The following is a 17,290-nucleotide window of genomic DNA, read 5'->3' as shown; positions in this document are numbered from 1 at the left end:
AGTCACTTTTTTATTCCAAATCTTTATTAAATCTTTATTTAAAATTATATTAGTAACAAACAATCTAGAATAAGCAACAATAAGGAAACATTATGGAGATGTATTTATCTATCCTTACACCCAATCTATCTCAAACAAAAGTAATAAAACATGAATCAAATCAATATTTTGGAGACAAATGTACATTACATTAAGAGCACATTTATCCATCCATTAATTATCATGAATTATCCTATAGTGGGTCATGATGGGCTGCTGACCCTGGACAGATCGCCAGTCCATCGCAGATTAAGAAAACAGATATAAACAAATGAAGTTCAAATAATATATTTGATGTTGTGAATGATACTCTTAAAATAAATAAGTTACAATCTAAAATATAATAGCCTCTGGCTTATTAAATAAGAACTAGATGGTAAAGAGGTTTGGTCTGTAAAACATTTAGTCAACAATTTTGGCCAACTTAGTACGTCCATTCACAGAGCACTTTTGTTGTTTATTTGCCAAATATCTTTCTTATTATTCACATTGTGAATATAATTTACAAACAAACCAAAGGACTTCTGAACTTCTAACAAGTGCCATTCAGAAAACTAGAATATTTTGGTTGCAGGTGACCTGGCTCAGCTATTATCATTGTTTACCATAATGTCTCATTGGGAACTTTTGCTATAAGGACTCCAGTTCAACCAGTAAACTGATTGGTGTCCCACTATTCCATTTATAAATTCCATATCAATTCTACCAATTGCAATCGATTCATAAAATAAAGACCTTAAATATCCAATTGTTGCAAAACCCAAAGAGATTAATTAAAACTTTAAATGTAGCTTCAACCTGGAAAGACTCACACAGAGAGAAAGTTTATTTGACAAGAAATAATCTTTGGGGCTCGGACCCCGGCAGTAGACACTGCGCTGGTAGCTGCCAGAGAGAATGATCTTTGTTCTATATGAAAACCTTTTTGAATAAAGTCACTGGTTACATAAATTAAACCAGTGTGTAAATTCTAACTGTAACTGTCTTCATCTCACCTGCTCAGCCAATCACCTGATCATGTGTCTCCATCCCAGCCTAACGGCGCCGGGCTCATCTCTCTTCATAAAGTCCGGCTCAGGATACCTTTAATCTTATGTTTGTATTATGACTTTGTAACCGAACAATATGTTTCTGTATGTGCTTACTTTATTACAAAAAAACCCAACAGTTGATTCTGTTAAAACATAAACTTAGCTTTATGTCAGGTTTGTAAAGAAAATTTGTATTGATTCCAGTCATTGTTCAAAAAGTATAGGAAACATTGTATTTACACATATAAAATATTGCAAGTTATTAGCTTTGCTTGCATTTAAACTTTTTAAAACAAGGTTATCCTATTGTTAAATAACGCTGTTCCAATATATTTACAACTACTTTATTGGTTCTACTCTCTCCAACAAATTACAGCCACAATGTAACTTTGTGTGGAAACGGCACCATTTCTATGAAAACTAAATAATGCAAATCAACTGAGCTACAACAAAAGGAACATTCAAAAATGTAAATAATATTGAAAGAACACATTATTAAAAAGGATGACTGCACACGTCAAAAGGCAAATATTATTTAGCAGAAATGATTTAAAATGGCATGTCACAAAAAAAACTAACAATGTGTGACAACTGAAATGTGTGAAAGACTGAGGAAAGCAACTAATATTCTCCTTGCATTCAGTATTGACAGTCAGTGCAGTGTCCAGGTCGGCCATCACACAGCAGTAACCAGGGTACTCTCCTCGTCTTCCATCGCCGGTGAAGCCCACAGTCTTTATATTACCGGTGGCAGGAAGAACATGTTACAACCGCAAAAGGAATCCGGTTTTCTGCCTTGAATGTTTTTGAAAATTTGCCCCAGTTGATCTCACCTGTTAATGAAAAATCGATTTCATGTAGTTGAAATCTAATTTCACATGTTTTAGGTGAAAAAAGTCAAAGGTCCTTCCTTACCATCCAGCCAAGCAAAGTGAGTCTTCTTCCTGAAAACTGGGTCAGACTCAACGGCTTCAAAGCACTTGCAGGTCAATGCCAAGGTGAGGTAAGCTGAGTCTCCCTGTGCTAGCGCCACCTCTTGGAGAACAACATTTAAAGGCATCTGAAAAAACCAAACAAAATAAAACATCACATTGCACATTATGATCAGTAAAACAGTAGTTAATAATAGCCATTTCACCAATACTTTGTTACTCTTACTAGTGTAGTTTATTGCAGTTACTTACTAAAACTATATTGAAGTTGTGCTACTCGTCATTAGAGTATCACATCTGGGTACTACACCCACCTATAATGGCTGCTGTTAGTTTATAAAATATATTAGACTTTCCAGAAATTTAACATTGGTGTACAAACATATTTAAAAAGATCAACCTTTAAAAATAAAAGAGAAACACTAGAAAACTGGTAAGTATGTAAAAAATATTTTATATTTTTCAAGTGTAGTTATACATACCGTTATGTTGAACCATAGCAGTTTGTGCTAAATGGTTCTGTAGCTTGTATGAGCAAAGGGAACAGAAATATTTATGTTCATGTTGCAAATAGATACGTGGATCTGTATAATGAAAATAAAAAATAAAGTTTGAGCATAAAATACATTTCTCAATTATACATGTTATCTACTTTTCTATTTTTCTAATGGTGCCCTGCGGGATAATAACTAGCTATGCTACATGCTAAAATTAGACTTCCTCTGTATGAATTACGAATTTCACTAGTTTACAGCTGTTAATTGTATTTTCAACCTAATCTTGAAAAGCGTATTGATTTACTATGTGAAAAAATTTTAAGAAGGTAAAAATACCTTTTGTTGACTTTGTGAGTTTTGCATTGTTGATCGTGTGCAGAACATCAGTGGAAGAACCTCTCAAACTTCTTTCTTTCTTCTTCCTTTCCTCTTAACCCGCGTCTTAAGGTATTTATACTAGTGATTATGAAAATAGCGCCCCCTTCATTTCCGGAATGCAATAGTCCAATTTCCAAATAAGGTATGGGACTGACGGAAAGGCCCGTCCCCGCCCCTTTCTGTTTGCTGCAGCGAGGTCCTTCTCTCTCAATGTTGTAACCAAGTACACCTCGCTGCAGCAAACAGAATGGGGCGGGGTCGGACAACTGTCAGTCTCATACCTTATATGGAAATGGGACTATTTCATTCCGGAAATGAAGGGGGCGCTAGTGACACTATTTCCTGTACCGATCGTGTTATAATAATTATACTAATAATAACGTATTTTATTTGACAACGCCTTTTAAAACACCCAAGAAGACTTTCAACATTAAAAATACTAATTAAATAGTAAAAAAATGGCTACAAAACGTGATATGTCACGTGGTATGTCTGTCACGTGGTAAGTCACTTTTTTATTTCCAAATCTTTATTAAACCTTTATTTAAAATTATATTAGTAACAAACAATCTAGAATAAGCAATAAGGAAACATTATGGAGATGTATTTATCTATCCTTACACCCAATCTATCTCAAACAAAAGTAATAAAACATGAATCAAATCAATATTTTGGAGACAAATGTACATTACATTAAGAGCACATTTATCCATCCATTAATTATCATGAATTATCCCTATAGTGGGTCATGAGGGCTGCTGACCCTGGACAGATCGCCTGTCCATCGCAGATTAAGAAAACAGATATAAACAAATGAAGTTCAAATAATATATTTTGATGTTGTGAATGGTACTCTTAAAATAAATAAGTTACAATCTAAAATATAATAGCCTCTGGCTTATTAAATAAGAACTAGATGGTAAAGAGGTTTGGTCTGTAAAACATTTAGTCAACAATTTTGGCCAACTTAGTACGTCCATTCACAGCGCACTTTTGTTGTTTATTTGCCAAATATTTTTCTTATTATTCACATTGTGAATATAATTTACAAACAAACCAAAGGACTTTTGAACTTCTAACAAGTGAAGTTCAGAAAACTAGAATATTTTTGGTTGCAGGTGACCTGGCTCAGCTATTATCATTGTTTACCATAATGTCTCATTGGAAACTTTTGCTATAAGGACTCCAGTTCAACCAGTAAACTGATTGGTGTCCCACTATTCCATTTATAAATTCCATATCAATTCTATCAATTGCAATCGATTCATAAAATAAAGCCCTTAAATATCCAATTGTTGCAAAACCCAAAGAGATTAATTAAAACTTTAAATGTAGCTTCAATCTGGAAAGACTCACACAGAGAGAAAGTTTATTTGACAAGAAATAATCTTTGGGGCTCGGACCCCGGCAGTAGACACTGCACTGGTAGCTGCCAGAGAGAATGATCTTTGTTCTATATGAAAACCTTTTTGAATAAAGTCACTGGTTACATACATTAAACCAGTGTGTAAATTCTAACTATAACTGTCTTCATCTCAGCTGCTCAGCCAATCACCTGATCATGTGTCTCCATCCCAGCCTAACGGCGCCGGGCTCATCTCCTCCACCCTTCATAAAGTCCGGCTTGATGTGTGCAACTGCTCCTCATCTGAGCTTCCATCACCTCCACCCCGACTACACCTTCGCTCTGCTCGTTTAATCTTGTTTGTAACCGAACAATATGTTTCTGTATGTGCTTGCTTTATTACAAAAAAAACCCAAGTTGATTCTGACTGTTAAAACATAAACAACTTGGCTGTATGTCAGGTTTGTAAAAAAATTTGTATTGATTCCAGTCATTGTTCAAAATGTATAGGAAACATTGTATTTACACATATAAAATATTGCAAGTTATTAGCTTTGCTTGCATTTAAAATTTTTTAAAACAAGGTTATCCTATTGTTAAACAACGCTGTTACAATATATTTACAACTACTTTATTGGTTCTACTCTCTCCAACAAATTACAGCCACAAAGTAACTTTGTGTGGAAACGGCACCATTTCTGTGAAAACTAAATAATGTAAATCAACTGAGCTACAACAAAAGGAACATTCAAAAATGTAAATAATATTGAAAGAACACATTATTAAAAAGGATGACTGCACACGTCAAAAGGCAAATATTATTTAGCAAAATGATTTAAAATGGCATGTCACAAAAAAAACTAACAATGTGTGACAACTGAAATGTGTGAAAGACTGAGGAAAGCAACTAATATTCTCCTTGCATTCAGTATTGACAGTCAGTGCAGTGTCCAGGTCGGCCATCACAGCAGTAACCAGGGTACTCTCCTCGTCTTCCATCGCCGGTGAAGCCCACAGTCTTTATATTACCGGTGGCAGGAAGAACATGTTACAACCGCAAAAGGAATCCGGTTTTCTGCCTTGAATGTTTTTGAAAATTTGCCCCAGTTGATCTCACCTGTTAATGAAAAATCGATTTCATGTAGTTGAAATCTAATTTCACATGTTTTAGGTGAAAAAAGTCAAAGGTCCTTCCTTACCATCCAGCCAAGCAAAGTGAGTCTTCTTCCTGAAAACTGGGTCAGACTCAACGGCTTCAAAGCACTTGCAGGTCAATGCCAAGGTGAGGTAAGCTGAGTCTCCCTGTGCTAGCGCCACCTCTTGGAGAACAACATTTAAAGGCATCTGAAAAAACCAAACAAAATAAAACATCACATTGCACATTATGATCAGTAAAACAGTAGTTAATAATAGCCATTTCACCAAATACTTTGTTACTCTTGTGTAGTTTATTGCAGTTACTTACTAAAACTATATTGAAGTTGTGCTACTCGTCATTAGAGTATCACATCTGGGTACTACACCACCTATAATGGCTGCTGTTAGTTTATAAAATATATTAGACTTTCCAGAAATTTAACATTGGTGTACAAAACATATTTAAAAAAGATCAACCTTTAAAAATAAAAGAGAAACACTAGAAAACTGGTAAGTATGTAAAAAATATTTTATATTTTTCAAGTGTAGTTATACATACCGTTATGTTGAACCATAGCAGTTTGTGCTAAATGGTTCTGTAGCTTGTATGAGCAAAGGGAACAGAAATATTTATGTTCATGTTGCAAATAGATACGTGGATCTGTATAATGAAAATAAAAAATAAAGTTTGAGCATAAAATACATTTCTCAATTATACATGTTATCTACTTTTCTATTTTTATCTAATGGTGCCCTGCGGGATAATAACTAGCTATGCTACATGCTAAAATTAGACTTCCTCTGTATGAATTACGAATTTCACTAGTTTACAGCTGTTAATTGTATTTTCAACCTAATCTTGAAAAGCGTATTGATTTACTATGTGAAAAAATTTTAAGAAGGTAAAAATACCTTTTGTTGACTTTGTGAGTTTTGCATTGTTGATCGTGTGCAGAACATCAGTGGAAGAACCTCTCAAACTTCTTTCTTTCTTCTTCCTTTCCTCTTAACCCCGCGTCTTAAGGTATTTATACTAGTGATTATGAAAATAGCGCCCCCTTCATTTCCGGAATGCAATAGTCCAATTTCCAAATAAGGTATGGGACTGACGGAAAGGCCCGTCCCCGCCCCTTTCTGTTTGCTGCAGCGAGGTCCTTCTCTCTCAATGTTGTAACCAAGTACACCTCGCTGCAGCAAACAGAATGGGGCGGGGTCGGACAACTGTCAGTCTCATACCTTATATGGAAATGGGACTATTTCATTCCGGAAATGAAGGGGGCGCTAGTGACACTATTTCCTGTACCGATCGTGTTATAATAATTATACTAATAATAACGTATTTTATTTGACAACGCCTTTTAAAACACCCAAGAAGACTTTCAACATTAAAAATACTAATTAAATAGTAAAAAAATGGCTACAAAACGTGATATGTCACGTGGTATGTCTGTCACGTGGTAAGTCACTTTTTTATTTCCAAATCTTTATTAAACCTTTATTTAAAATTATATTAGTAACAAACAATCTAGAATAAGCAATAAGGAAACATTATGGAGATGTATTTATCTATCCTTACACCCAATCTATCTCAAACAAAAGTAATAAAACATGAATCAAATCAATATTTTGGAGACAAATGTACATTACATTAAGAGCACATTTATCCATCCATTAATTATCATGAATTATCCCTATAGTGGGTCATGAGGGCTGCTGACCCTGGACAGATCGCCTGTCCATCGCAGATTAAGAAAACAGATATAAACAAATGAAGTTCAAATATATATTTTGATGTTGTGAATGGTACTCTTAAAATAAATAAGTTACAATCTAAAATATAATAGCCTCTGGCTTATTAAATAAGAACTAGATGGTAAAGAGGTTTGGTCTGTAAAACATTTAGTCAACAATTTTGGCCAACTTAGTACGTCCATTCACAGCGCACTTTTGTTGTTTATTTGCCAAATATTTTTCTTATTATTCACATTGTGAATATAATTTACAAACAAACCAAAGGACTTTTGAACTTCTAACAAGTGAAGTTCAGAAAACTAGAATATTTTTGGTTGCAGGTGACCTGGCTCAGCTATTATCATTGTTTACCATAATGTCTCATTGGAAACTTTTGCTATAAGGACTCCAGTTCAACCAGTAAACTGATTGGTGTCCCACTATTCCATTTATAAATTCCATATCAATTCTATCAATTGCAATCGATTCATAAAATAAAGCCCTTAAATATCCAATTGTTGCAAAACCCAAAGAGATTAATTAAAACTTTAAATGTAGCTTCAATCTGGAAAGACTCACACAGAGAGAAAGTTTATTTGACAAGAAATAATCTTTGGGGCTCGGACCCCGGCAGTAGACACTGCACTGGTAGCTGCCAGAGAGAATGATCTTTGTTCTATATGAAAACCTTTTTGAATAAAGTCACTGGTTACATACATTAAACCAGTGTGTAAATTCTAACTATAACTGTCTTCATCTCAGCTGCTCAGCCAATCACCTGATCATGTGTCTCCATCCCAGCCTAACGGCGCCGGGCTCATCTCCTCCACCCTTCATAAAGTCCGGCTTGATGTGTGCAACTGCTCCTCATCTGAGCTTCCATCACCTCCACCCCGACTACACCTTCGCTCTGCTCGTTTAATCTTGTTTGTAACCGAACAATATGTTTCTGTATGTGCTTGCTTTATTACAAAAAAAACCCAAGTTGATTCTGACTGTTAAAACATAAACAACTTGGCTGTATGTCAGGTTTGTAAAAAAATTTGTATTGATTCCAGTCATTGTTCAAAATGTATAGGAAACATTGTATTTACACATATAAAATATTGCAAGTTATTAGCTTTGCTTGCATTTAAAATTTTTAAAACAAGGTTATCCTATTGTTAAACAACGCTGTTACAATATATTTACAACTACTTTATTGGTTCTACTCTCTCCAACAAATTACAGCCACAAAGTAACTTTGTGTGGAAACGGCACCATTTCTGTGAAAACTAAATAATGTAAATCAACTGAGCTACAACAAAAGGAACATTCAAAAATGTAAATAATATTGAAAGAACACATTATTAAAAAGGATGACTGCACACGTCAAAAGGCAAATATTATTTAGCAGAAATGATTTAAAATGGCATGTCACAAAAAAAACTAACAATGTGTGACAACTGAAATGTGTGAAAGACTGAGGAAAGCAACTAATATTCTCCTTGCATTCAGTATTGACAGTCAGTGCAGTGTCCAGGTCGGCCATCACAGTAGTAACCAGGGTACTCTCCTCGTCTTCCATCGCCGGTGAAGCCCACAGTCTTTATATTACCGGTGGCAGGAAAAACACGTTACAACCGCAAAAGGAATCCGGTTTTCTGCCTTGAATGTTTTTTGAAAATTTGCCCCAGTTGATCTCACCTGTTAATGAAAAATCGATTTCATGTAGTTGAAATCTAATTTCACATGTTTTAGGTGAAAAAAGTCAAAGGTCCTTACCATCCAGCCAAGCAAAGTGAGTCTTCTTCCTGAAAACTGGCTCAGACACAACGGCTTGAAAGGTCTTGCAGGTCAATGCCAAGGTGAGGTAAGCTGAGTCTCCCTGTGCTAGCGCCACCTCCTGGAGAACAGCTTCAAGAACATTCAGAGGCATCTGAAAAAAACAAAAAACCAAACAAAATAAAAAATCACATTGCACATTATGATCAGTAAAACAGTAGTTAATAATAGCCATTTCACCAAATACTTTGTTACTCTTACTTGTGTAGTTTATTGCAGTTACTTACTAAAACTATATTGAAGTAGTGCTACTCGTCATTAGAGTATCACATCTGGGTACTACACCCACCTATAATGGCTGCTGTTAGTTTATAAAATATATTAGACTTTCCAGAAATTTAACATTGGTGTACAAAACATATTTAAAAAAGATCAACCTTTAAAAATAAAAGAGAAACACTAGAAAACTGGTATGTAAAAAATATTTTATATTTTTCAAGTGTAGTTTTACATACCGTTATGTTGAACTATAGCAGTTTGTGCTAAATGGTTCTGTAGCTTGTATTAGCAAAGGGAACAGCAATATTTATGTTCATGTTGCAAATAGATACGTGGATCTGTATAATGAAAATAAAAAACAGTTTGAGCATAAAATACATTTCTCAATTATACATGTTATCTACTTTTCTATTTTTATCTAATGGTGCCCTGCGGGATAATAATTAGCTATGCTACATGCTAAAATTAGCCTTCCCCTGTATGAATTACGAATTTCACTAGCTCTTAATTATATTTTCAACCTAATCTAGAAAAGCGTATTGATTTACTATGTGAAAAAATTTAAGAAGGTAAAAATACCTTTTGTTGACTTTGTGAGTTTTGCATTGTTGATCGTGCGCCGAACACCAGTGGAAGAACCTCTCAAACTTCTTTCTTTCTTCTTCTGTTCCTCTTAACTCCGCGTCTTAAGGTATTTATACTAGTGATTATGAAAATAGCGCCCCCTTCATTTCCGGAATGCAATAGTCCCATTTCCAAATAAGGTATGGGACTGACGGAAAGGTCCGTCCCCGCCCCTTTCTGTTTGCTGCAGCGAGGTCCTTCTCTCTGAATGTTGTAACAGCCGTAATTGTGTAGTGTCTCTTTAAGATACTTTAGTATTGCTAATGACGTCACAAGTATGCGCCACGGCTTCTCTGTAGAAAGCGTGGGAGAAACGTGCTACGGACATGTTAGCTTTCTTTAGTAATGTTACGGGTTGTTTGGACTCTGCTAATTTTCATGTCTGATATTATAGCAGCAGTTCAACCGGCTTTGTAAGGTTGGTGAAGAGCGTATTTATTAAAAGACAACACTGTGGAATCACCAGTACCGGTGTGGTTGTGCGTTGTTGATCGCCCAGACGAGGCTGCCGCCTCCTCTCGTCCCTTAAATACAACCCAAGCGTTACAAAGTGAAGGAAGCTCAGTGTGTGTGTCTCGTTCTTAATCCACAGGTCAGTAGAACCTGACCTGTCGAGACAGTTCTCACGCAGAGGACATTATTTTGATTTCTTTATTTTATGAATTTTATGCTTTTTTGGGTTTGTTAAAAAAAACAGATAAACTATATATTTAGGATATATGTGAAGCTTAGTACAGAGGCACATTAAAGGAGTATTGCACCTTTTTCACTTTTATTTTAAGAGAATAGTTTATAAGATGTAAAATATTGTTATCTTATTGAAACAATCAATGTGGTTAAAAGCTCAGATGCTTAAATGTTAAAATATATTTTATTTGTGCTGATTAAAAATGATAATAGCTATTAAAATAGCTAAAAGCCCATTTATATATTTTTATTTTGATAAGTACAACAGATCTCAAAAAAGGGGACAAGGTATTGGATTTAAAGCACTAACTACAAAATTAATATGGTTTAGACAAGTAAAAGCTATTTGTGAATTAATTTTGTCATTTGGTGGAATTCATAATGCTAAACGGAGGATGTTAAAAGAATAGCTGTTTGGGTTAAAGGGTTATTACCGCCATTTTGGTGTAATGAAGCTAGTGGTTCTCTATTGCAGTATGTGATACCTGAAGTATGTTGACTATGAAGTGTTTATTACACAGAAGAAGAATAAATCTTCCTGTTGAATGTTAAAGGAAGCTCAACATGTGTCTCGTTCGTCTTCTACCACAGCATCACACGTTGAGGGAAGATCATTTCATTACCCGCAGCCCATCCAAGGTTGCAGGGTAGCATACACTTAATACTTAGTATAAAATGAACATACTAAATATACATTGGAAATTATAAAAGTGCTGTTTTGGTACAATTTCCTTTGTCCTTTATAAATTAAAGTTGATTTAAATACACTTTAAATCATATTCTTCAGTAGATAATTTTTTCCAACACTGGAAATTTCACTGCAACTCTAGAACAGGTTTAAGAAAATTTATTGAGCATTCAAGTCAATTGATTTTTAGAAGTGAAATGAATTTGCATTAAAGTGGTCAGACATATTTTTTGATAGTTTTTTGTTTTGGGTAGAGGGTTAGTCATTTTTAAAAGAAGCTGGTTGGTCTGTTGATGTCCTTTAAAAGGTCGAGTAAAAACAATATTCTGACTGAAAGCTTCTCCAGCAGGTTGTTGCAGTTAGCTCAGTTTGCTGATCTCTGTTTCTAGAAATGAAGCATTATTTTTAAAAAGAAACAGAATACACCAGCGTGTGTGTGTCTGCTTAAAGAGGGACTTTTATGGTGTCTGCGGTTTGCATAGATGTTTATTTTTGGTCAGATGATCTATTCTCTCCTGTGTCTTCATTAGCAGTTATCTCAGCACTGTCATGTTGAGCTGAGCAATTCCAGACTAAAATAATCTGCTGGTTCCATAGCGGCACAGCCTCTGCTTCACACACACACATATATGAACATAATCCAAAATACACACACTTAGAGACTCATGCAGCTTCATTCTGTGGATGTGAAGAAGAAGAAGACAAGTTCATTTTGTTCTTCTAGGACTTCCAAGTCCTAAAGCAGAGTCAGGGTTTCTTGTTTCAGTTTTTAATCAAATATTAGCGATGAAGCATCAAAAGGATTCTTGTTCCTCGCTTGCTTTAACTAAATGAAGGAAAATGTAAATATTTTTCTTTTTACTTCATGTTTCCAGTTTCCAGCTCTATTTTTTATTCTCAAGTACAATATTTATTTTAAACGTGGCATAATGTAGATCTTGTTTTATTTTGCATTAGCCAAATATTTATTCAATAATTGAACCTTTTGTGAAAGTTCAATAAAGCTCTGAATTGCTAAACTGAAAAAAAAAAAGTTTTCCAGTGAACAGCTAGCATGCTACGGCTACCTGAACAGCTAGCATGCTACGGCGGCCATTAATGCAGCCTGACTGGCTGCAGGTTGTGGCGGGCAGCGCTGAGGCCATTGTCTGGTTTTGTTAACGGCTCTCTCCCTCTGACACGTTTTCTGACCCTCTGGGCAGCTTCAGTCAGATGTTGGACAGTTTGGTTTGTGTTTGTGCCAACATGAGACCAAATGCTGCTGTCAGTCGCAGTTGGCAGCACTGTCACCTGATGTGATGGTGACAAGGCGACTTTAAAAAGCTGGATGTGTGCAGGAGTTACAGAAGCTTTATGTCGACTGAGGTTATGCATGAAAATCTGTCAGGCCAATATTTATCTCATGCTCATTTTTATCACTCATCTGCCGTGGGAACACGTTAAAGTCAGACACAAAATTCAGGCTAAACGAGGTCAAATCCAAAACAATAACAACAATAATGTGTTCTTTCCATCAGGAGAGAAATTGGGACCAATGTGGTGTCAGGAGCCCGATCAGTGTCAGACCCACTCTGTCTCCAGAGCAGGAGGAAGTAAAATCCTCACTTTAATGTGGAAACTTTCAAGCTTTTTTAGTCAGAGTAATAGCATGAATGTGCTGCTGCCACTTTAACACGGCCATTCTCTATATAAAAGCCATCTCCACCTGCCATGATGCTGCTCGCGTCGTGACGTTAGCCTGCTGCTAGCCATCGTTGGCTAACGTTTTATGGCTGCGGTCACTGAGGTGGTCAGACATTCAGTCCAGCTCTGCTGATTCGGCGGGTTTAGGGACCCATCAGTCCTGCTGATCCCTAGTAGAAGTGTCTTGTCTTGTGCTTTTATTTTGTTGGAACACGTTTTTTCTTCATTCCTGTTTTAGGTGATCTTTCACTGGATGTTGTTCCTTTTCTCCACAGCGCCCCCCACTGGTCTGCCCGTCTCCCCCGAGATTAAATATTTTGTAACTTCAGCCAAAGTCTTGGTTAACAATTGCACCAATAAATTAAGTCTTTAACCATTTTGTTTTTGTAATACTCAGAACAGAGGACCCAGAATTTCAGCCAGACACAAATAATTTAAGAATAAGGATCCGGGACAGGAGACCACCAGCAACAGGACAGGAACCTCTGAGGACAGAGAAGCAGGTTAGTGGCCTGTAATCTTGGGGTCAAGGCTCAATAAGAAAAGCCACCAACCTTCTCAAAGTGCCGTAGAAAACGGGGGCAGATTCTTGGTTCCTCTGCGAAGTGGAGGTGAGGGGTCGTCTCTGAGGACAGAACAGCTCTGGAAGATGGAGACTGATCCAAAGCCTGAGCACTGGTCGCAGGCAATAAACCCAAGGAAAATCAGAATTCGAAGGTCAAGAGGCCGAGGCAGGGTCAGAACTAGGGAGGCAGAAGGAGGCAAACTTATCTGAGGGTCTGGGCACAGAAAGGGGTCAGGCATGTGAAGACGATCTCAGGCAGACAAATCCAGGGACGAGGCTGGAGGCAGAAACGGAGTCGTGTCCAGAAAACAGAAGTCAGCGGAGTATCCGACATGAGCTACAAGGCAGGGAAATCCCAGAGACGACAGACGTGGTCGTGATCGAAGTCAGGCAAAGGAGGTAACGCTGGACATTTACTTCTTCTTCTTCTTTCAGATTTTTACTGGTGGGTGACATCTAACGTTAAGATATATAATCGCCATCTATGCTGGAGTGTGGACCAGAGTATCTCCCTTTAATCTAAATTCTTATATATAATCCTGTTTCCTTCAAAAATTTAATAACTGTTTTATTTATTTTGTGTTTAATTAATATCTTATTAAGTTTTAATGTCTCTATATCATATTTCCTAATTTCTTGTTTTAGCTTCTCTCTACTTACTGTATATTTTTCACAATGAATTATTACATATTCTACTGTTTCCATATCCATACCACACTCACATCTACCTGTTGGATGTTTACCTATCAAATGTAAAGTTTTATTTAATCCAGTATGTCCGAGCCGCAATCTTGTTCTTTTCGATTTTCTCCTATTATTTCCATATTCCCTACTTTCTTTTGTATATGAAATAAATGACGAGGTTTAGTTCCTTCCTCCCACAATTGTTGCCATTCAGATTTAATTTTGCTCTTACTAATTGATTTTATTGCAATACGCTATTTCCATAATTCTACTTTGTTTTAAAGACACCTTAGCTAAATGATCTGCTATTTCGTTATTTTGTTCCCTTCTATATCTTTATGAGCTGGTATCCACATAAACCTCATCTTTTTTGAGTTTGTGTCATTCTAAATATAACTTGATAAATTTCATATACCAACTCCATAAGACTTTCAGATGAGACATTTAAAATAGACATTAGTGCTGAAAATGAATCTGAACATATAAGAACTTTTTCTATTTTATTTTGCTCTACCCACTGTTATCCATCAGCATCGCTAACATTTCCACTGTATAAACAGCTAAATGTTCAGATATTCTTTGTTTCATAAATATATCTAGTTCAGGAATAACATAAGCAAATGCTGTTTTATTTGAAACTAAATCTTTTGAACCATCTGTATAAAATTGTAAAGGATTTATACTGTAGGTTATCCTGCAATAGTCAAGCCCCGCCCACTCCTCACTACTCCCGAGGGCTGCCTACTGACCAGTTCTCCGTCTAACAGGTCCGGAAATATCTCTGAGTCCTGGGTATTACCCTAAGAGTACTCTATAAGAGATAATCTATTTAAACTGGTAGGCGAAAGTGACTCGTCTAGCTCTAACTACCTCCAATCCAGAAGTTATGACCCTTTACAGTTAAGAAACAATCAGCCTGAGTAGCCCTCACAGCTGCATAATTCCAATAACCACTTCTGTTAACGGTAGCCCACTTTCTAAATCATAACTTGCACTTGGAACCGGCTAGATTATGTTTAGTGACTTAGATGTAAGTCCCAGGGTCATTATTTACTCTCACCAAAGGAAATTATGAAGCCTCCTTTTTACTGGAATCATGTACATTAGTTTTACCTTAATTAAAAGAACTGGACAAAGATTAAATGACTCTATTAATTCCAATGTCCACCAACCTCATTAGAATTTTATAATATAAATTTATTAAGCAAGCTTAAGCAGGGATATGCGACATACAAATCAATAATCAATCGTATATAATTCAAAAACAGTGTAATAAAATTTACATGTACAATCATACTACCCTGTCTCCTTTCCCTAACTTTTAAGTCGCACGTTCTGAAAGGGAATTTCGATGAGCAGATTCAACTCATACCCAGAAGATGGTGGATCTTTTGGCAACAGGAATTTCTAGCATCCTTGGTTGAGGTCTTTGCCTTGTGTGGAAGAAGAAGAACCCTCCTCAGAAAGGAAGCAAAGCAGAAAGGGTCTGCATCCTTTTGCAAAACCCAGTTCTTTATCCCTGAGGGACCTTTGTCCTTCCTCCAAGTCTTGTTGCAGAGTTTGAAATTGCTGGGTTGAGACGAGACCAACGGTCGAATATAGAACCAGAGATGGGCGATGGGACCCAGTCCCTTCTTAGCGGTGTGAAGTCCGAGCTTCCCCGTGGTTCTGAAGTGCGGTCCGTAGCTCAATCATGCTCCTCTGTGAGTGTCTCTCCTTCTGCGCAGCCGGACTGGGAACAATGGTTCCTCTTTCAGACCCTTTTTATGCATCTCTCCCCCATGTGTGTGTATGGGGAGGTTTGGTCTACGTGACTTGCTTCACATACTGCTATCTCTCATGAAAAAGTCCCTACATTTCCCAACCTGTTTTTGCTGACCATAGTGGAAGTTCCGTACTTCCTCTTTTTTCCGTTGCCTTCAGCCAAACTCACCGCACCACCCATCCTGTGCGCTTTGGCCATCTGTTCAGAACTGCTGCGACATTTCCTGTTTCAGGGCTGTACTGCATTCCTCTCTTTTCCTATAACTAACTCACTTATTTATTATAACTCATTGAACACATTCATCCTATTTGATTGATTTCAAATGATTACAACTTTCATATTCATGGACAATCAATCACATCTTTGTCCTTATTGTTTAATCATTAACATAATTCATTACATAGTTAAATCATTACAGATCATATTAATCAGAGATTCTTTGCAGAAAGTTATTGAGTGTGACTTATAGCTTATACTCATATTATTCAGTTCACTTATTCAACTTAATTAACTTTTAAATCAAACTACAGGATTTACTTTATTTCTCTTCCAAGCCATTATGCATCTTTTTCTGCGTGTGCCCTGGAAAGATCTCATACCCTTAGTGACATGTTTCTTGACACCACCCCTCCAGTGAGATCGGACGGTGCTTCGCAGGAAAAACACAGAGTCCGAAGTCAAAAGAGATCAAGTCCAATCACCACAAGTGGCAGTGAGGATGTCCCGCTCATAGCAGGTACCCGGAGACGACGAAGGTGTCCAGGAATCCCACAACCTCATACTCCGACAGATTGGATGGCGGAGAAAGCCAGTGTTCTGCGCCCAAGTCGTTGTCAAGGTAGATTTCACCTGAGACGGAAAGGGTGGGAACTGCTCCAGGCGGAGGCTGCAGAGGCGAAGGCAAGGTCCATGCCGAAGTCTGGCAGCGCGACGGGTTGTTGCAGTAGCCTTCCAATTCTGCCTAGCAGATTCCTGGAAATCCATATCACTGGGTGATGGAGATGAAGGGGAAGGGATGTCCTCAGTCTGGCATGCTTGGGGAGATGAACTGAGGTTCTCAGTTTTGGGTACCTCTCGTCGTTAGTCGCACTGCTGGTTTGGCATCCGACGTCGATAAACCAAATCTGGAGACACGGGACGTGTAGGCGGAAGGTAGTCGCCCACCGCCACAATGCGGCCATCCAACAGATGTCAAGTTGGGAGGCATTGCCGAGTAAGTTGGTGTTCCCATAATTTATGAATCACGGGCAAGCCGTAGTCCCGTATACAACGGAGATGTGGTGAAGTCGTCGTCATCTAGGCCAAACGCAGAGGTCCACACGATTTTGTGCACCCGTTCCAGGGATCTAGAGGTGGAATCCGCTATGTAGGGCAAGTCCTCCAGCCCTGTGGCGCAGAGGATTGCCGTTACATTGCTAAAAGTGGCGCTCACGCATTTGTGACACCAGCGGGAAGACGATG

General features: G+C 37.3%; 1 long non-coding RNA gene across 1 annotated transcript; it reads right to left on the bottom strand.

Moving 5' to 3' along the window:
- Positions 1-5,154: 5,154 nt before the first annotated feature.
- Positions 5,155-9,872, bottom strand: LOC116737410 (uncharacterized). The gene is made up of 5 exons (XR_004342805.1): positions 9,713-9,872; positions 9,370-9,471; positions 8,973-9,008; positions 5,422-5,539; positions 5,155-5,339 (listed from the first exon to the last, which is right to left on the bottom strand). It is a non-coding gene; the product is annotated as an uncharacterized LOC116737410 (long non-coding RNA).
- Between the last annotated feature and the right edge of the window lie 7,418 nt (positions 9,873-17,290).

This window comes from Xiphophorus hellerii, chromosome 18 (genome assembly GCF_003331165.1).
Source record: "Xiphophorus hellerii strain 12219 chromosome 18, Xiphophorus_hellerii-4.1, whole genome shotgun sequence".
Classification (NCBI taxonomy): Eukaryota; Metazoa; Chordata; class Actinopteri; order Cyprinodontiformes; family Poeciliidae; genus Xiphophorus; species Xiphophorus hellerii.
Note: the sequence above shows the minus strand (reverse complement) of the source record. Positions and strands in the feature narration are given on the sequence as shown.